The sequence below is a fragment of the Benincasa hispida genome, chromosome 10 (assembly GCF_027475165.1).
Source record: "Benincasa hispida cultivar pf3 chromosome 10, pf3_genome.v1.1, whole genome shotgun sequence".
In the NCBI taxonomy this organism is placed as follows: domain Eukaryota; kingdom Viridiplantae; phylum Streptophyta; class Magnoliopsida; order Cucurbitales; family Cucurbitaceae; genus Benincasa; species Benincasa hispida.
In genome coordinates, this window is record NC_143487.1 from 6,460,918 (window position 1) to 6,483,540 (window position 22,623).

Below are 22,623 nucleotides of genomic sequence, written 5' to 3' on the forward strand. Positions count from 1 at the left end.
CACTGGTCTATCACTGGTAAGAGTCTATCAACAATAGAAGTCTATCGCTGATAGACTTGGCTATATTTGCAATTTTTTAAAAAAATGATGTTATACACTTGGTTATTATTCCTCAAAATGCTACCAATTGTAATTGCCCTAAATATTTAAGAGAAAAATGGTCAGAAAATAATATGAACTCATGTCCTAGAAGATAATTTTCCCAAACTTTTAGCGCTCTCACTAAGAATAGAGTTCTTGCTCATAGGTGGTCCACTTTTGGCGAGATTCACAGAGTTTTTCACTAAAATATTCGATTGGATGGTTTTGTTGGGAGAGGACTTCCATATTCCATAACTAGAGGCATCAATGCCATTTCAAGAGGATTATTAAAATCGGGTAATGCTAAAACAGGGGTATTGGTAAGTTTATTCTTTAATACGTTAAAGCTCTTTGTTTGGTCTTCTGTCCAACAAAATTTTATTTTCTTTAAACATTCTATAAGGGGAGCTGTAAGTGTACTAAAGTTCTTGATGAATTTCCTATAAAATGATGTAAGACCTGAAAAACTTTGGATGCCATAGACTAATTTAGGCAAAAGGCCAATTTTGGATGACTTGAATTTTAGCTAAATCCACGGGTATTCCACACTCATTTATGATGTAAACTAAAAAATGAATTTCATGTACTAAGAATACGCAATTCTTTTGATTGGTGGACAAAGTTTTGAATAATGTGTGAAATAGGAAAGATGTTCTTATAGGGATTTGTTATAGACTAGTATGCCATCAATGTAGACTATAGGAACTTATTAAGAAAAGGATGGAGCATTTGTGTCATTTGTCTCATAAATGTGCTTGGAGCGTTGGAGAGACTAAATGGCATCACGAGTCATTCATAGAGACCTTCATTTATCTTAAAGGTCGTTTTCGATTCATCCTCAAGTCGAATTCTAGTTTGATGGTATCTGCTTTTTAAGTGTATATTGGAAAATATTTTGGCTCCACCAAGTTGATCTAAGAGACCCGATATTCTATGGATTGAAAACCTATATTTTATTGTAACTTTATTAATGGCCCGATTGTTTACGTACATCCTACAAGATCCATATTTTTTTTGGATTTAAAAGGACTAGAACGACACATGGACTTAGGCTTGGTCTAATATGGCCCTTTTCTATTAGCTCATTGATTTAGTTTTGTAGAATTGTATATTCCCCAGGGCTCATCCTATAATGTGGGAGGTTTGGAAGTATAGATCCAGGAATGAGGTCAATATGGTGTTGGATGTCTCATAATGGAGGCAGGGTAGTAGGAATCTCTAATAATTTTGGGAATTCTTCAAAGAAACGTTTGATCTCCCTATTGTTGGTCATATGAATGTCATTTTGTAAGGATCCTTTACTATTATTGCCCAAATTTCAGTATTTTCCTTATGGATAAGGCCCATTATTAATAATAGAGAAAAGTTATTTCTTGGAGCTAGTTTTTTGTTTAGACTCTGTTTTCTTTAAGTGGTTACTACTAGGAAGAAGTTTAATTTCCCTACCTATCCAAGTAAAATCATAAGTATTCTCTCTACACCTATGGATTGAATTGACATCATACTGCCATGGATGGCCTAATAACACATGACACACATCTATATCGATAACGTCACAAATTATTTGATTCTTGTAAAGGATACCAATGGAAAGAGGAATGTTGTAAGTAAAACTTATCTGGGTCTCGTCACTTTTTATTTACCCAGCTGACCTTGTAGTGGATGTGGGTCAAGTTTGAGATGAAGGGTTTGCACTAGCTTGGTGGATACAACATTCTCACTACTACCACTGTTAATGATTACATTGCATACTTTCCCATTTATGGTGCATCTTGTCTGAAATAAAGAGTGTCTTTGTGGGTGATTCTCTGTTTTTGGTGTAAGCAAAATCTTTTGTATAAAACAAGACAATTGTTCCCCTTCATCTAGTTCTATCTCATTGAAATCTTCTTCAGACTATTGTTGTTATTCTTCTTGTTTGAGAGTCCCCTACTTCAGCATATGCTACTGCCCTGAGTTGGGGGCACTTATTGGACAAATGTCCCTACTGACCTCATCGAAAGCACTTGCAAAGATCGGGTTGTTTGTAAGTACTTGTTCCACCTTTCTTACTTAGTTGTTCTTGAGCTTTTGCTCCTTGGTTCCATTTGGAAGGTTGGTCATCTTTTGACTTGTTGGCACTCCCACCTTATATGGATTTACTCATATCAAAATTTTTCCGTTAAATTGGGTTGAAAGATCTATCCCATGTCGACTTCCTGTAGCTATTAATTTTTTGTCTTCTTTCCAACTTAAGTTCAACCTTATATGCCATTGTAATGGCTGCAGGTAGTTTATTTACATGTTAAAGACCCATCATCTTTGAATGTCTTGTTTAAAGCCATCAACAAATCTAGCAATGTGGTAATTCTCGCTCTCATTAATCCTTGTTCTTACACTCAACAGATGGAATTGTTCTACATAATTAGTCACATTTCGAGTGCCTTGTTTGCATTTCTGGTATTGTTGATATAGAATTTATTCATAGTCGGTTGGAAGGAATCTTTCCTTCGTCATCTTCAGCATCCTTATCCAGATTTTAATTGGGGCTTTTCCAATTAATCTTCTATTCATTTGGATTTGGTCCCACCATGTGGAAACGCCTGACTTTAACTTGAATGTTACAAGTTTCACCTTCTTACTCTCGAGTGTATTCATGTATTGAAAGAAGCTCTTAACATTCTTGATCCAATCAAGAAAGGCTTCGATGTCTACTTTGCCACTAAAGGTTGGTAAATCAATCTTCATTTTATAATCTTGCTGCCTATCTCTTGTTTTTTTTATTTTTTATTATGATATTGCCTTTGAAAATTTCGTCTCCTTCGTTCGTTTAGTCTAAGAACTCAACTTCCTGATGATTTAGACTCTTTTTCTTGATTTTCTTGGTTAACTTCTTGGAATCTTGAAGCTAATCGACTTCTTAGTGAAGAGTTAGATTCACTATCGGTTTCTTGCCTTGGTTGCTGCCATTTCTTTCTTGTTTATTCCTTCTCCATCTCTCTTCTCTTTGTTTCCATGTCGTCATAGAGGAAGGGTAGCCAACACCTCTTCCATTTGCCTCGACAGCCAATCACTATCACGATTAATTTCTGCCATATCGATCTTTGTTTCTCTTAGAGATTCTTCTACAACCATCAATCGGGCAGTAGAAGTGTTAGGGGTTAGAGGCTCGACTTCCTCGGGTTGGATGATTACACCCTTCCCTTTGAGTATTGGGTTTTTTCCGACCATAAAGTACCCATAGTCGTAGGGCTTTGTTATCATTTTTTGGTGTATCATCAAGAGAGTAAGGTTCAAGTTCTGAATAATGCTTCAAAGATATCATTAATGGAAGAGATATTCAGTTTAAATATTGAATCCTTTGATAGCCTAATAAAAGTTAGTTACCAATGGTAATTTTCTAACGACTTTCTAACTAAAGATTACAACATAAAGAATTTTAAGGTTTTGGTAATTACAAGCTTAAAACTGAAAGAATTGACTACAAGTCTACTTAAACATAAAATAAGAAGTTCTCGATACTCCTATATTACATCATAGTTTATTAAGATGGTTTAATTTTCCATATTGGCTAAATGAGAAGTTTTGATTGGCATGTTTTAAGTCTCACATGGTTATGTTACTAGATGTATGTTATGATTGTGTATGCTCGTAACTCTGTTAGTAGAGTTACTTACTAAGTATTATGAATACACTCCAAATGTTAGAGGCCCATGACAGGTAGTTGTTAGCTGTACGATGGAGATTTGTTTGCACAGTTGTTTGTGGTTTTGATAAAACTTCCTATATTTTCTTGGTTAGATTTTTTGTCTGGATGTTGCTATGTTTGCACTTTTTTTTAAGAAACAGAACCAAGAACTATGTTATCTTTGTTTGATATTGGATGCCAGCAAAAGATAGGTGCTTTAATTTGTTTTGAGGATGTTTATAAGGTGATAGGCAAGTTGATGTTTAGAACAACTTCAAAATCACTTAGGAACTTCTTGAGCCAAACTACTTCCTTTGTTGCTTCACAAGCAGCTACATATTCAGCCTCCCTAGTGGAGTCTACAATGCATTCTTACTTGATGCTACGCCATACTACAACTCCTCATTTCAAGGTGAACACTGATCCTGACATGAATTTTCTAAAATCATTATCATTTTGGAAATTAGAGTCGGTGTATCCCATAAAGATCTAATCCTTAGCTCCATATACCAGCATGTAGTCCCTCGTTCTCCTAAGATCCTGACTATTCCCATTGCATAACAAATGTCTGGCCTAGTGTAGAGCATAGCATACATTAAGCTACCTACAGCTAAGGCATAGGGAATACGTCTCATATCCTCAATTTCTTGAGGTGTCTTAGGACACTATTTCTTATACAAGTGAATCATGTGCCTGAGGCAATAAACCCTTTTTAGAGTTATGCATCCAATATCGAGTCAACATTTTGTTGATATAAGTTGTTTGAGACAGACAACATTCTGTTCTTACGATCTCTAATAATTTGGATCCCAAGAACATACTGCGTTTCTACCAAAGCTTTCATTTGGAGTTGGGCTACTAGCCATTTTCTAATATCAGTAATGTACCTTACATCATTTCCAACGAGTAGTATATCATCCACATAAAGTACCAAGAAAGCTACTTTAGTGTTGATGATTTTCTTGTAGATACAAAGTTCATCAACGTTCTGACCAAAATCAAACTATTTGATCGAAGTATCAAATCTAATGTTCCAACATCTGAATGCCTACTTTAACCCATAAATGGGTCGATTCAACTTGCAAACCTTTTGCTACTGACCTTAGGCTATGAATCCCTTGGGTTTAGACATAAAGATGCTCTCTTCAAGATTGTCATTTAGAAAAGCAGTCTTGACATCCATTTTCCATATCTCATAATCATAATATGTGGCTTTGGATAAGAGAATTCTTATAGACTTAAGCAAAGCAATAGGGGTCAAAGTTTCCTCATAGTCAACCCCATCCCTCTGGGCATAACCCTTTACTACAAGTCTAGTTTTGAAGGTTTATATCTTTCCAGCTACATCTCTATTTATTTTATAGATCCATTTACACCCTATGGGTTTAACCCCTTCAGGTAGATCTATCGCTCATACTAAATGGAAATACATAGACTTCATTTCAAGGTCCATGTCTTTAACCCATTGGTTATTGTCTACGTCATGTATTGCCTCCTTATAGGACAATGAATCCTCAACGCCATCATCTGGTATGACAACCTGAGTTTCAGCTAAACCCAAGTAACAATCAAATTGTGATATAAACCTCCCATTGCGTCGAGACACTCTCAACAATTAAGAAGGACAAAACTGACCTGAACTACTGACTTCTTCATTAACTGTTGATGAAGGACCAACTCCATCAACAACTGTTATTGACTCTTCGGTAGCTTCATTTAATACTAATTTTCTCCATGGTTTATGATTTCTCATGTGGTCTTCCTTCAAGAATGTAGCGTTTGTCGATACAAACACCTTGTTTTCTTGAGAGTCCTACAACAAACCACCTCTCGTCCTTAGGTAACCAACAAATTGGCATAACCTTGAACGAGGTTCAAATTTCTTAGTGTCATTAGCACATATGCAAGACAACTCCAAATTCTGAAGTAATGCAAATTAGGTTTATGTTGGGTTTTATGTCCTAAAACTCGTTGTTTGCAAATATTAGAACTTTTTCTGAGAATTCAATAAAGTTGTTGTTGAATATATTTTAGAAATCTAATAAACCTAAGTCCCTTAACTATTATATGAGTACTTGAACTTTATGTGGAGACATACAAGTGGATCAGGTTCGAGTAAATAGTCAAAATGATCTATAGTATATGAATAAGGTTGGGTACCTTTTTCTGGTAACACTATTGGATGCGGCCTACTCTGTAGTTGTTACAAACAGTTGTAAAGTGTTATATACGAAGTGATCCTAATTCGTGCATGTTGAGACATGAGGAATGAGGGTGTCATGTGCAAATGAGTTTTGTGCAAGATTGGACCACAAAACATGTCACTCTTACTTTATAACATTGTTTACTGTTTAAGACTGACTATTTCAAAGCGATGACCTATGTAACTTAACCTTAATCCTGAGCTAACTATGAACTCCTGTTTGTTCGGGATTATTCTTTAATCTGCAAATAGTGAGAGTAGACCAATTTCCTCTGCTCAATAAGCTTACCATTTTGGGGATAAGACCGGATGAATAGTTGGGAACATAAGGTGCAAGAGGGAATTCACTCCTACCCGACTAGGATTAGTAGAGAGGTTGTTCCCTTCAAGTGCTGATTCTGGGTCTTGAACAAGAGGCCTCACCCTCTCATTGGCCTGAGAGGGATTCGGTTTGTTGATTGGATCACAAATAAATTGTTCATTAGAGGATCAGTGGAACTTAAGGAACAAGAAGTAATTTCGGAGGTAAAATGGAGATTCCACCCAGCCGTTATTACGAGCAACCTGTGAAGGGTTAACTTACTGATCATGGTTATATCGAGTGGACATAATATATCTATAGTGAGGGGAGTTCATCTATGGGATTTAGTGGAATCACCCATTAGTTAACGAATGGGGGTTAGATCGGTCTAATGAGTTTAGGTGATTAATTTCGGATCGTTGGAGCCCATAATCTGTAGGTCCGCGAGGTCCCCCTACTAGCTCATAAATGGATAAGCTCTAGAATAGCATGATAAGTTAATTTGAAGTGTTCAAATTAAAATTAAATGAATTTGGAGAAATAGTATTTAAATATGATTTAAATATTTAAAGATGAAATTATATTAAAAATTAATTTAATATTTGATATTAAATTAATTAGAATTATTTAAATTGTTTAAATAATTATTTATTAGTTTTATTAAAAAAATTAATTTATGAAATTAATTTTGTAAAATTAATAATATTTTCAGTTTTATTAAATAAAATTGATTTTTGAAATCAATTTTGATAAAATAGAAAAAGAAAAGAAAAACTCAAAGTTGGAAAAATTGATTTCCATTTACTTCATAAACTAGCTCACCAACAACCCAGTTTAACTCTTCATTAACTCTAAGCATGAGGTGCATCTCATACAGCAAACTTCTTTGCATGAATGTCTACAATATATAGAAGATTTTGGAGTGTTTTGAAGGGAGAGAAACCGAACAAAATTCTGATAAAAAGTTGAGAGAAGAAGGGTGTTCTTCTACATAGTTGCTGTTGTGAGCTTCTCCAAATTCTCTTAATTCCAGCTTATTTTGAGTCCCACTACTCAATCTTGAGCTCCAAGAAGATAGTAAGGAATACCTTGAGGTGCTCTACAACAAGATCCTGTGGAGATTTGCAATTGAATCGAAGCTTCGAGGAAGTTCTTCAAAGGTATGTCATGAAACCCATTTTTTTCTGTTGAAGCATGTTTTCTTTTCTGCCAAAATGAATGAATTGGAGTGTTTATGGATCTTGGTTTTTTCTGTTGCACATTGGTACCTTCCAACAGTTTACCTGTTGGGTTTTATGCCCTAAAAGTCGTAGGTAGTAAATGTTATTAATTGACCGTCATCAATAAAGAGTTATCCATGTTAATTTAATAAATTTTATTGATTATGTTGTATTTTATTTTGTCTTAATAACCCTGAATCCAATAAACTATCATCCAAGGCTGCCTTATGAGTCTTAAACTGTATGTAGAGACATACAAGGATAAATGTTCAAGATACAACATAAAGGGTCTATAATATAGGGATAAGGTTGGGTACCTTATCTTGGTAAAAATATGGATACAACCTACTTTGTATTTCGTACAAATGCAATGATCCAACGGGTTCGTGTAGGTGACAGGTGAGTGAGGGTATCTTATGCAATGAGTTTGCATAAGATCGGACTGCGAATTAGTAACCACTAGATGTAACACCTTTAATTAGTTAGGTTCCTATTTCGATTGAATGACCTATGCAACTTAGTCTTAATCTTAAGTGTATTATGAACTTCTGTTTACGAGAGATTGTCCTTTGATTTGTATGGGTGAGAGTGGTCAGTTTTCCGACTCAATATGCATACCATTTTGGGGATAAAATCGAGTGGGGAACTGGGAATATAATAATACAAGATGAAATTCACTCCTTCCCGATTTCAGGGTAAGTAGACGAGTGTTCCCTTAAGTGGTGTCTTCGGAACGACAACAAAGGGCTCTACCCTCTCATTGGCTCGATATGGGTTCTGTTTGTTGGTTGGACCATAAACAGGTTGTTTATTAGAGAAGCACTGATACTTAAAGAGTCAGAGGTAACCCAAAGGGAAACGATAATTTTATCTAATTGGCATGACGAACACTCGTGAAGGACTAACTTGTTGTTATTGTCTTAATTCGTGAACACAAAAATATATCTATAGTGAGAAAAGTGTAGTTATGGATCTTTAGTGGAGTGTACCCACAGTTAATGAATATTAATTAACTTAGTTAATGAGTTTAGCCAATTAATCTCATATCATTGGAGCTTCTGATCTACAGATCCACCAGGTTTCCTTGTTAGCTCACTAAAGGATATTGAAGAGGAATGATTTGAATTGTTCAAATCAATTTGAGGAAATTGTATATTAATATGATTAATATGTAATTGATTATGGAAGTGATCTATAATTTAAATTAAGTTGGAAAGAAACATTTGAATGAGATTCAAATAATTAGTTCAAGTGAATTAGATTCACAAAGAATTAATTAACAAATAGAGAGGTGTTGCACATAAACTTATAATGTTTATGGTAATTAGATATATACGTTAAATTGGATTTAATGTATAAATGATTATTTAATTAATGTGCTAATTAATTAAATAAGTGTTATTTAATTAATTGTGCACAAGGATAAATTAGGAAAGACTTAGAGAAGGAGCTAACCCTTCTCCATATAAAGTCTTCCTTATAGCCCTTTTAGGGCAAGATTTTCATTGTGCAAATTTGCACTAGCCACCAAAAAACTCCTCTGTACTCTCTCTAAAGAATTCTCCTCGTCACCCTCTTCCAATAGTTAGATACCACGTATCCTTGGAATCCTAGAGAATAACAAGGTTATTCTCGTGGCCAGATCATTCGAGGAAACGTTCGTGTTCAAGATCGTTGAAGGAGTCGTTCGTTGGAATATGGAGGGGATTGTTCTAGGAGCTTGGGAATTTTCAAAGGTAAGAATGTTTCTTCCATCTTATTTCCCTTCATCTAAGCATAACTTTTATTTTAGTACACTGATTTTGTTTATTTAAAAATCGATTTGCATGATGCAAGACGTTCACATGCTTCCGCTTGGGATTCGGTCCCTACATACACCCTCTCCATAACTTGAAAGGTGTTTCAGAAACACTCTTCGAGGGAACATTATTCAAGATGTAAACTACAATTTTTACTCCAACCCCCTAAACGAGCTTGGCAATTGAGCACAGCTCATCATAGAACGAATCATGTCTAACAAGATTCTATTTCTCATTTTTGATACATCGTTCTGCTAAGGTGTACTAGGTGCTGAAAGTTAGGATTGTGTTCCATGTTCTATCGTATAGTCTTGGAATGTTATATCCATGTCATCTCACATCTCGGTCAGATTGAAATGTTTTAATCATTTCACCTAATAGGTTTTCAAAGTCAGTCTTATACTCCTTAAACTTTTCAAGGGCTTCAGACTTATGTTTTATTAGGTATAAGTAACCATATCTTGAATAATCATCTATGAAAGAGATGAAGTATTCGTACCTTCATCGAGTTTTTACATTCATTGGACCATAAAGATATGAATGTATGAGCTTTAAGGGCTCTTTGGCTCAATAACCTTTTCCACTAAAAGGTCTTTTAGTCATTTTTCCTTGAAGATGGGATTCACATGGAGGTAATGAATCATCTTCTAACTCGATTAGAAATCCATTATTTACCAATCTGTCGATCCCATCGAGATTTATGTGACCTAATCTCAAATGCCAAAGATATGTATTATTGTTACTTGGAGAAATTGTTTGCCTTTTTGTTTGAGTATAGCAGTTTTAAACATCTCATGATTTAAAAGTGTTTTTGCTTTAGTTGGTATGAACACATACAAGTTGTTTTCTAATTTAGCTTAACAAATAGTTACACCATTTTTCCTAAAGAATGCTTCATCAAAAAAAAAAATAAAAAAAATTGAATACATTTGTTCAATTAAGCAAGAAATAGATACAAGGTTCCTCATAATTTTAAGAACTATATACAAGTTTTCTAAAAACAAGTATCTATTTCCAAAAAACACTTTGCAGCTCCCACTACACGAGCCGAAATAGTGTCTCCCTTTGCAACCATGGGCGCCAATTCACCCTTTTCGAGCTGCTCAAAGGAACTAATTCCTTATAAAGAAGAAAAAACATAATTAGTGGCTCTCGTATTAAGTATCTAGACATTATGGTAATTTTCCACTAAACAAGTTTCTAGAATCAGTAAATTATATTTACTTTCCTTGTTTTTTCTTCTTCATAGTGAGGTATTTAGAGCAATTGTGTTTTCAGTGACCATCCACATTGCAGTGGAAGCACTTCCCCTTGTCGGCCACCTTGACCTTGTCTTTCCCAGCAGTAAGAGTCTTCCTCTTCCCTCCTTTATTCTTCTAGATCTGCTTAGAACCAAATGATGAGAGAACAAACTTAATTCTAGAAGATGAACCCTTATGGAACTTTTTGGAATGGGCAACATTGCTTCTTCTTCTATCGGTCCCTTACTTTTCATAAGAGACTAATAAATCTGTAACACGTTTAGAAGGGTAGTTATGGTTACTCTATTTTATTCATTACTGCGTTGCTGCGAAATTGAAGGAAACTCTTCAAAAGAGATTCTAGAATAAAGGACACCTGACTTTGCTCATCAATGACACGCCATTAATCTCGGCAACATTTAAGTGGTTTATCAGGTCAAGAACATGTTCTCTCACTGATTGGCCTTCCTTCATTTGCACGTTGTAAACGTACTTGAGGGCCTCATATCGGATCTAAAAGGACGGTTGTCCATACATTTCCTGGAGGGACTCCATGATCTTTTACAGTGATTGTGGCCTTGTGTTTCTTAGTAAGAATGTTAGACAAACTTGCTGAGATGTAGACTCAGGCCTTGTCATTGGCCTTTGTCCAACGGTCATGAGCATCCCTCGTTACTTGGGATGCATTTTGAGCAGGGATTAGAGGACACTCCTCCATTAAGACGAACTGCAGATCATCTATAACTAGAATCGAATTCAAGTTAGATTTCCACGATGCATACTTTTCACCCGTTAATTTTTCGTTTTTTGCTAAAGAAATAGTTATGGAAGACATGCTGAAAAGAATAACAAACAATTGGGTGCATCGGTTATATTTTCCTTAACCCATTACACAAAATACAAGCATTCAATCAATTCAGCAAAAAAAGTAATCAAAGAACCCTAATTAAACTATTGATTTAATTTTTGCAACGATACTTAAGAGGTTTTAGAGCAACAGCCACCGAAGGGTGGTCAGCTGCCCACCCCCTGAATTGAGAAAATCTCAGCTAATTACTAATACCAAAATAACTCTGATTTCTAGAGTTCTTAGCTACCCATTTTTGGCCAAGGATTCATTAACTAGCTTAATTTATCACGTAAGTGTGACCTTACCATTTTCAGATCCCAAAGGTACGCTTCAATAGGCCACCGTAAAGAAAGACAACTATTGGAGATTAACCTAAGAAACCCTATCCATTACTGGAGTTTGTGCTATTCACAATCCGATGATCATGCCCTTCGAAGTGGTGGTTGCTCAAAGATGACATGTAGGTAGATCATAGGAATTCACGGTGCAATCTAATGGAGGAAATCGTAGGATACGTTGACACGCGTCCTTCTCCTACTTACTATGAATACTTTCTCTATTCTCCTTGGTATTGACCCATGCAAACACTCTTCGAAGGAAGGTCATGTTCAGGGCGACACGAAGTCGAACATGAATCTCACAATGTGAACTCTTAGGGACATGAGAGCTAAAAAGTAATATATCCCACATACCATTTTCTCCCATTAAAGTCTACGCCTATTATAACTCTTATAAAAAGATCTTACCCTGATGTTCTAGGTGAATAAAACCATTTAATTAACCTAGTGATATTGCATGTTAACAAGATTAAAGTTAATAATTCAACTCAAGTTTCGAGTCAATTCCCAGATACAAGGTGTTCTATAAACTGTCATCTTAAGTACCCCCACATAGACAAAACTTCACCGATAGAGTTCCGTTATAACCTAAACTCTTGTTTGTCCGACTTGGTCGTATTTTAAAACTATTAAAAAAATAGGACTTAATTATAATCTTGTTAGAATTAATGTGATATAAGGTCTAAATTAATTTTAAACACTTTAAAATTAATTCCAATTCCCTAAGATCCAAAGTTTGCATGCAACTCATTATTATATGTTGACGGTTACTAAATATTAATTTTATAACTATTACAAAATTAATTATTAGACTTATGATCATGCTTTCTATGGTTTAATTAATTAATAAGAAAACCATATTACATGCATTTCACGACTTTAGTATAACAATTATTTTAAACTATAGATGTGTCATGCTCAATGCAAATTGATTTTCAACTTTATTAATAAAACACTTATATTAAATAATTCATGAAAATCAACCAATCATACACAAAATATTATCAAATATAACCTTTTATATTTACCTAAGTAATATTATGCATCATGCTTTTCTAATTTCATTATTTAACATATTCAAATATATTAAATAACTCATGAAATTATATGTGTGTGTATGTGTCTGTGTCTGTGTATATATATATATATATATCATGCATTAAAACCATACATTATAACCTTTATAATATATTAAAATGCACGAACATGCTTAACCTATGGTGGGATTTATCTTGATGACATCCATAAAGCATTTAAATAGTAAATGAACCAGTAATTTGGCCCCTGGGATAAAATAAAACAATAAATTACAATAATTTTGCAACTTTTATCCTAAAACAACTTTTGTCGCTCCAAAAGCAGACCCGACCCAACCCGAATAGCTTCGAACTAAACCCCAAAACCACGAACCAAGCCAACCCAGTACAAAATCATGTTGGGTTTTATGCCCTTAAACTCGTAGATAGTAAATGTTATTAATTGACCGTCATCAATAAAGAGTTATACATGTTAAATCAATAAATGTTATAGTTTTTATTGTTGTCTATTTTGTCTTAATAACCTTAAATCCAATAAGTAACATCCAAGGTTGTCTTATGAGTCTTGAAATGTATGTGGAGACATACAGGGATCAATGTTCAAGATATAGCCTATAGAGTTTATTGTATAGGAATAAGGTTGGGTACCTTATTCTGATACCACCATGGATACGACCCATTTTGTATTTAATACAAACGCAATGTTCCAATGCATTCATGTAGGTGACACACGAGTGTGGGTGTCCTATGCAATGAGTTTGCATAAGACTGGACCGCGAAATAGTAACCACTAGATGTAACACGTTGACTAGTCAGGTTTCTATTTTAATAGGATGACCTAGGCGACTTAGTCATAATCCTGAGTATATTATGAACTCCTGTCATGAGGGATTGTCCTTTGAATTGTATGGGTGAGGGTAGCCAGCTAACTGATCCAATGTGGCTATCATTTTGGGGACAAGACCGAGTGAGGAGCTGGGAACATAATAATATAAGATGAAATTCACTTTTTCCCCCCTTAAGGGTAAGTAGATGAGTATTCTCTTAAGTGGTGTCTCTGGGACTTGAATAAAGTGTGCTACCCTCTCATTAGCCTAATAAAGGTTTTTGTTTATTGGTTGGACCATAAACATGTTGTTCATTAAATGAGCACTGGTACTTAACAAGTCAGATGTAACCCAAGGATAAAACGGTAATTTGACCTAGTTGGAGTTATGTACACTCGTGAAGGACTAACTTGCTGGTATTGGTCTATATGCGTGGATATAGAAATATATTTGTAGTGAGAAAAATGCATGCAGTTGTGGGTCTTTAATGGAGTGTACCCACAATTAACGAATATTGATTAACTTGGTTAATGAGTTCAACTGAATAAGATTCAAATTGTTAATTTAGGTAAATTAGATTCACAAAGAATTAATTAATAGAGAGGTTTTGCACATATACATGCGATGTTTATAATAATTAAATATATACACTAAATTGGGTTTAATGTATAAAAAGTTATTTAATTATTGTCCAAATTAAAATTAAATAGGTGTTATTTAATTGGGGTAATTAATTAAATAAGTGTTATTTAATAAAATGAACTAATTAATTAAATAAGTGTTATTTAATTGAGTATGGAAAATGAAAATATTAGGAAAAGGGTATCGCTCTGCTCTATATAAGGACCTCCTATGACCTTTTTGGAGATACACAAGACATAATACACAACACCCTAGTGTTATTGTGTAGAATTTTCTCTCAGCCACAAAAGAGATCCTTTCTGCCCTCCAAAACCCTTTTCTCCTCTCCCTCTCCCAATAGTTGATACCACCTATTCCTCTATTGGAATCCTATAGAATAAGATGGTTGCTTTCTGTCGGGAATGTCCTAGAACTCGCAGTTCGTAAATTTTTTGTTAAACATTCAATTTATAAATAAAATATTATTGAGTATCTTATTCAATAAAGTTGTTGATATTGCATTTTATTATGAAAATCTAATAAATATATCCATGGCTATAGTATGAATACTTTAACTCTATGTGGTGACATAAACAGGATCAAGTTAATAGTATATAGCCTAGATGTCTATAAGTACATGGATGAAATTGGGTATATCATCCTAGTAACACTATTGGATGCGGCCCATATTGTATAGGTAATACAAATGATGTGATTCACAGATCATTCATGTAGAGACACGTGAGTAAGAGCATCCTATGCAATGAGTTTGCATAAAGACTGGACCTCGAAATAGTCACTTTTCTTTATAACGACCGTTTACTGTTAAAACTGACTATTTCATACTAAAGTAACCTAGGATATCTATCTTAATCCTGAGCTAGCTATGAACTCCTACCTATTGAGGATTGTCCTTTGATCTGCAAGACTACTCAATAAGCCTTCCATTTTGGGGATAAGACTGGATAGATAGCTGGGGACATAGCCTTCCGAGATGGAATTCACTCCTACCCATCTTAGGGTTAGCAGACAGGTTGTTCTCTTAAGTGCTGATTTCTAGTCATGAACAATTGGGGCTCCGCCCTCTCGTGATAGAGAGGGACATGATTCATAATTGGTATTATGAATTAGTTGTTCATTAGAGGGTTAGTGGGAGCTTAAGGAACAAGTTGTATTTACAGGGGTAAAACGATAATTTTGACCTAGCTGTAAATACGAATGACATGTGAAGGATCGATTTACTGATTATGGTTAACATAAACATAGTGAAAAGAACCCCCATCGGGGAGTGAAATAGAACATGAAACCGTAAGCTTCCAAGCAGTGGGAGGAGACCAGGACTCTGACCGCGTGTCTGTTGCAGAATGAGCCGGCGACATCTACAGTGAAGAGAGTGCAACTATCGAGCTATAGTGGTGTGCCTTGATAGTTAACGAAAACTAATTAATTCTGTTTAAAGAGTTTAACCAATTGATTACAAATCGTTGGAGCTCATGATCTGTAGGTCTAGTAGGTCCCTCTACTAGCTCATAAATTGGAATAATAAATTGAGTATTGATTCGATGAATTTTGAATTTAGGGTTATGAATTTGAAATGTTTAAATTCGATTTCAAGATTTTCAATCGATTGTATACAATGCAATTAAAACGTTTAATTTAGTTAAAATTAATTCGAGATTGGAGAATCAATTAATATTTAAATTATGATTTAAATATCGATTATATGAAATTAAATCATATTGGTGGAATTGGTATTTTATTAATTTAATATTAAGATATTAAATTAATTAAATTAGTTTTATTTAAATTAATAATTTTTTAATTAATTTTATAAAACTAAATTTTAAATAAAATAGTTTTATTTAAAAGAAAAATCAATTTCCTAGAAATTGATTAGAGTTAGTGGATTTTTCCCAAAAATTGGAAAAATCCACTAACATCTTTTGGGTGGTTTATCACCCAAATCCAACATTAGATCTTCAATCAATTCAAAGTAGGAGGTGCTCTACATGCAACCTATGAAGCACAGACACATATACGGCTATACAATACGGATACGATCGGATACGGCGATTCATCAATTTCTAAAAAACTAAGATACGGATACGTCTAAGGATGCATCATTTTTTTATATATTTTTTAATATGTATATTTCTAAAAAATGAGGATACTGATACGTTGAAGATACATTTTTTTCTTTAAAAAAATCTAGGATATAGATAAATTTATCGTACAAGTTAATAACAACAACACAAAATATAATACAAAAAAAACAACAACTAAGATGTTGAAGTACAATAGTTAATAAAATGCAATAAAAAAGTGACTCATATTGCAAAGAAGAAGAAGAAGATTAGAGAGATAAGTATGAAGATAAACGAAGAACTTATTGTTGAAGATATGCAAATGGTTTATATTTTGGTGGACTATGTGGGGATTCAAATATGAAGATGGAGATTAGATGATTCTAGTCTAGGGTTTGGTCTGATATATATATTTTTTTCCTTTTAGTTTTGGACTCGAATAGTGAGCTTTTTAAGTAGGTTGTCTAATTTTAGATTGGGAAAGATTAGATGAGTTACTTGTCTTTTTTCTTAAAAAAAAAAATACGTATAGAAACAGATACATTAAATTACGTGTCAGATACATATCTGAAAGTATAAATACGTCAAATCGCATGTCAGATACGTATCTGGGAAGTATTTGGAAGTATCGGTATTTGATACGTGTCTAATACTGATTCTTTGCCTCACATGAAGTATCTCTTCATAGAATGCAACCATGTTCTAATGCATGAAATCAATCTATATAATGGAGCTGAATTAAGGATGAACTTGAGAAGGTGTAGTAGGGCTTTTAGTTTTGCAGCACCTTGGATAGTGGAAAAGATCTTGTTGGTGGTCTATCTGAAGAATCAAGCTCAAACCTATGGAGATTCTGCTAAATTCGTGAAGAGAACTACAAAGGTATTGTCTTGTTCAAATCCTCTTATGAAAACCTCCTAAGTAGCATGTTTAAAACTCAAATTAAGTATAAGTGCTTATTGATTCCGAATTCTTCCGTTGCATGTTATACTACTCCTTGAAGTTTTATTTAAAAGAAAAATCAATTTCATGGAAATTGATTAGAGTTAGTGGATTTTTTCTAAAAATTGGAAAAATCCACTAACATCTTTTGGGTGGTTTATCACCCACATCCACCATTAGATCTTCAGTCAATTCAAAGTAGGAGCTACCCTACATGCAACCATGTTCTAATGCATGAAATCAGTCAATATAATGAAGCTTCGTGCATGAAATTGAGAGAGAATTATGAGTTTTTTTATCCAAGTTGCTACAAAACTAAAAACCCTACTACACCCTCTCAAGTAAATTCTCAATTCAGCTTAAGTAGAGTGTTTCCACCACACATTCCTTCTTAAGCATAGTGGAGACGATCTTGTTGTTGGTCTATCTAAAGAATCAACCTCAAATTTATGGAGATTCTACTGAATTCGTGAAGAGAACTACAAAGGTATTTTCTTGTTTAAACCCTCTTATTAAAACCTCATAAGTAGCATGTTTAAAACTCAAATTAAGTGTAGTTTAATTGCTTATTAATTCTAAATTCTTTCGTTCCATGTTATACTACTACTTCAATTGGTATCAGAGAATGATTTAAGCATTTAACTATTGTTAATTTGAGTTTGGTGGTGAATTTCTAAGCATGTTTGAATATGTGACTGATATGGTTTAAATTCAACTTTGGCATTTAAATTCTCTTTGACTCCTTAGTTAAATTTGTAATTGGCTCTTGTTTAATGAGTTTATATGTGTTCTCAAGAGTCTGTAATTTATTTGGAGTCATTAGAGTTGAAATTAAGTTGTAATCAGATAAAGAAGTGAAAAAGGTCGAGTTTTCATAAAACTGGATCGTGAGCTTCTGTCCAGGCAGCGTTGCAACGCTGCCCTTGAGTGTCGTGACGCTGCTCATAGTCAAGTGAGGAACGAGTTTCATCGAGGAGCGAGGATCAAGTTTTTCTTTCAACTAGCCGTCGAGGATCGAGTTTCAACTGAACCAGATGAGTTTGACAGACTTGACCAGCTTTGATCAAGCGAGGAAACAAGTTTTTGTCCAGTTTTGACATTCTAGTGAATGAGATTGGAGTCAGTTCGATCGATTCTCTTCTTATCAGTCCGGTTCGACCGGTTTTCCCTACTTTGAAGTTGTTTTGTTATACTTTTTTGTAATAATTTAATCTTTTGTTTGTCTAGAATGCCAAAGTTGAACCATATTAGTATTATTTAATTATTTTATGCATGTAATGTACATTATTTTTTAATTAAAACATGTTTGTGCATATTGTATGTTATTTAGATTTAAAATCCCACCATAGGTAAACACGTTACATGCATTATTGTATGTTATAATTAGTTATAATATATAGTATGCATGTTTTAGGGTTTGAAAAGTTGATGTAATTGTTATATTGATTTTGAATACCTTTGAAGCATGATATGGTATATTAAAGCATGTTTATTTTATAAATTTGTTATAAAATGAAATTAGACTTTAAAATCCATAACAAATATAAACAACATGCTTACTTAGGTTAACAACTAGTTTTAACAGTTAAAATAAATTGTTACCTTAAAAAATTTGCTTACAAACTCAAATTGGTTCATAAACCTATCTAAGGTTGGGGGTACTTAAGTTGATGGTTTACGTAACACCTTCTACCTAGGGATTATGACCGAAATATTGAACGTTGTTAACTGATTTTATGAGCTTACGTGAGCGGTGTAAGGTTTAAAACTGGTTTAAACACTAAGACATCGTAGGTTAATATCCTTAAATTTGCATGGATAAGGTTTGGTTCAACAGCGCCGACTCAATAAGCCTCCCATTTTAGGGGTAAGACTGGGTAGATAGCTAGGAACATAGGATGCAAGATGGAATTCACTCCTACCCGCTTTTAGGGATAGTAGAGAGGTCGTTCCCTTAAATGCTAACTCTAGGTCGTGAATAAAGGGCCCCACCCTTTCATTGGTCAAAGAGGGACTTGGTTTAGTGATTGGATCACAAACCAATTATTCAGTAGAGGATCAGTGGGACTTAAGAAGCAAAATGTAATCTCGGGGATAAAACATATTTTGACTATTACGAATAATCTGTGAAGGGTTAACTTACTAATCATGGTTATATCGAGTGGACATAATATATCTACAGTGAGGAGAGTGCAACTATTGGGGTTTAGTGGAGTGACCCGGTAGTTAACAAATGGTGGGTAATTATGTTAAAGAGCTTAGTTGGTTAATCGCGGATCATTGGAACCCATGATCTGTAGGTCCACGAGATCCCCCTACTAACTCATGTCAGACTAAACCTTATAACAGTGTGACGAACGAATTTAAAGTGTTCAAATCCAGTTTTTGGAGCAAAGCGTTAAATATATACGATATTTTTAACCTAATGTTTAATTGTGAATTAAACATAAAAAGAGAGAAAATAGGAGATAGTTAAATAAGATTTAAATATCAAGATTATGAATAATGATTTATATTCATTGGGATTATTGTTGGATTTAATATTAAATTAAATTAATTAAATTGCTTAATTAATTATTTAATATTAATTTAATTTTAAAATTGATTATTAGAATAAGTTTTGAAATTAAATGGAATTGGTTAAAATTGCATCAAAAAGTCAATTTGTTGACTTTTGATTTAAAAGTCAAAAAGTCAAATTTGTTGACTTTGGACTTTGAGAGTCAAACTTTGACCAAGTTAGTGGAAGATCAAACATTTTTTAGTGGAAAATGCCAACTTTTGCATGACTACGTGTTGTCTTCATTTGAAGATATTTGTCCCACTAAATCCCACTTTGAGTTAGTGGATTTTTTAGTGTCAAATTCTCATCAAACTCAAAGTTGCATGTTTTGGATGTAATGATGTTTAAAATGAAGAGTTTAATAAATTTTAATATCCTTGGCCATAGTGGAATTGGATGAGATTATGAGATAATCTCATTGCAATTTTCTCTCAAAGTCTTAACATTTTTCCTCTCCAATTTAGTCACTCACCGGATCCCACCATCCCATTCTAAGGCTGGAGAATAGTCGAGAACACTTTCATGGTGGTCTAATAACCATTCGTGAGAAGATTGGAGCTGATTTGGAGAAGATTCAAAGACTACAAAGGTTGTATTCTTTTTCCCTTTTTTCTTGTTTTATTGTTTTCGTGCATATCTTTGTAATTAACCTAATTATAGTACTTTATATCCGTTTTTCTTCCACTCCGGATGTATTCGTGCCTTCAATTGGTATTAGAGCATGCTTAAAATACTCAATTTTGGTTAATTTATGCATATGGTGGGTATTGATTCATGTGATGAATGTTGTATGTGCTAAAATAGATAATTACGGTTTTGGCATTCATTTTCCACTTGGGTTGTAATAATTATTGTAATTGCCCAATGTTTTAAGGGCTTTAACGTATCTGAAGGGTCTGAAAATTTGCTAGAATCATTAGAGTTGAAATTAGGCTGTAATTGCTCGATTCAGGGAAAGAGGACAACTCCAATTTGGTGACAAATGGCTCATAGACCCTAATTGCACTCCCAGACCCGGTTTAAGACCTGTGACTGACCCAGAAGGCTGATTCAACCCGCAATGCTGATGGTTGGTGCATGTAGGTTATAGACCCGGTCCAGACCTGACGCTCGCGACCCAACCCGTCAGCGCTCCACCCTTCCAGGTCTATCCATGTTGAAGCCGAGCATGTGTAACCTAAGTGTGCCAGCCTGGCCCCAGCCATTAGTTCGCTTGGTCACCCACGTCAGCAACCCAAACGCATTTTTTGGGCCCAACTACTTCTCTTCGACTCGTGCCCAACTGACCTCGTGACCCGCGTCCGCTCCAACTGTTGACTTGCGCGCCTAGTGGTGGCTCAACCGATCCAGATGGTCTGGACCGATCCAGTTCAAGCTAGTTTGACCAGTTTTGATTGGTTTTGGGCTGTTTGCCTATTTTGAAGGTCGGTTCAAGCTTTTTTCAAGCGGTTCGAGCTAGTTCGAAGTGTTCGGAGACGGTTTAAGGCTGGTTTCTACTTATTATTGTAATAAGTGTTACTTTTAGCTAGCTTAGGATGCCAAAACTAGTTCATTTTAGTGTGTTTGTTTAATTATGCATTTTGAATGTATGAATTAAATAATTTATCTATTGTATACATATTGTATGCCATGTAGATTTTGAAAGAACTCGTTTACAAGGAGATCCATGAGCAGAAATAGATCGTTCAAATTCCATTTTGATTGAAAACAAACATTTACAATAAACACAAACAAATTATGCATTCTAACAAAATTACACCATACTTTTAAATGAGAACAAGATTTTAGAGATTATACCTTTGAAGAACACTTCTTCGCATAAATCCCTCGAACTATCACAAACTCCTCTTACAACAACGAAATTCGAACCAAAAGTGTGAAGACACCACCACTTGGAATCCTCAGTATTCTCAGGGTGAAACCCCAGGAGTGGTGGGCTCTGACTATTTTGAATAGGAAGGAGTTTGAGAATTTGGAAGAGGAAGACGATTGAAGAAGAACTATCGTATATTCTCAATCGTGTAGACAAAGAGTCTATCTATAGTCTCTGTGTAAATCGTGTAATGTTGTTTTCATATGGTCTAAAAGAAAAAACTATTTTTTCATTTATTCCATTTTGCCATAAAAACCAACTAACCACCTACTAAGGTGGTTAGAGAGAAAAAGGGATTAATTATCCAAAATGATAAATAATATAAATATATATGATAACCAACTTATCATATTATATTTATAATATATAGTTTTAGTATTGCATCACATACAATATAAACTATAGTTCTTTTTCTCTATTTTATGGCATTTAATATAAATCATATTTATATTAAATTTAACAACTATGAATCTCATTCATAGAAAATATATTTGAATCACATTCAAATACTTAATCCTCCAATTGAACTATAATGTATCAAATACATTATGTCAATTATATCATATATAATTGAATATATATAATTAAATTCCCTCTTATTAATTTGAACAATTCAAATTAACCAAAAAACTAATTCTCAACTAAATCCTTTTGAGCTACCAAGGGGACCTTATGGACATGTAGCTTGAAGCTCCAATGGTATGTGAATGATTAATTAAACTTTTTAATTACATTATCCACCATCCGTTAACTGACGGGCACTCTAGTAAAGACCGACAGTTGCACTCTTCGCACTATAGATATATTTCTATGTCCATTGGATGTAACCAATCAACAATACAATGACCCTTTACAAATTGCTCGTAAGTAAAACTAGGCCAAAAATACCGTTTTTCTTCTGTAGTTACATCTAACTCCTTAAGTACCACTGATCTCTCTAATGAACAATACATCATAGTCCCACTATGACTAAAGC

General features: G+C 34.2%; 1 long non-coding RNA gene across 1 annotated transcript in view; it reads left to right on the top strand.

Annotated features, from left to right (window-relative positions):
* LOC150033064 (uncharacterized) overlaps positions 1 to 21,388 on the top strand; it is a 30,795-nt gene extending 9,407 nt beyond the window's left edge. Inside the window, exons 2-3 of the long non-coding RNA XR_016523658.1 lie at positions 7,286 to 7,412; positions 20,239 to 21,388. This is a non-coding gene — a long non-coding RNA (uncharacterized LOC150033064). The remainder of the gene's footprint in view (positions 1 to 7,285; positions 7,413 to 20,238) is intronic.
* Positions 21,389 to 22,623: the final 1,235 nt, after the last annotated feature.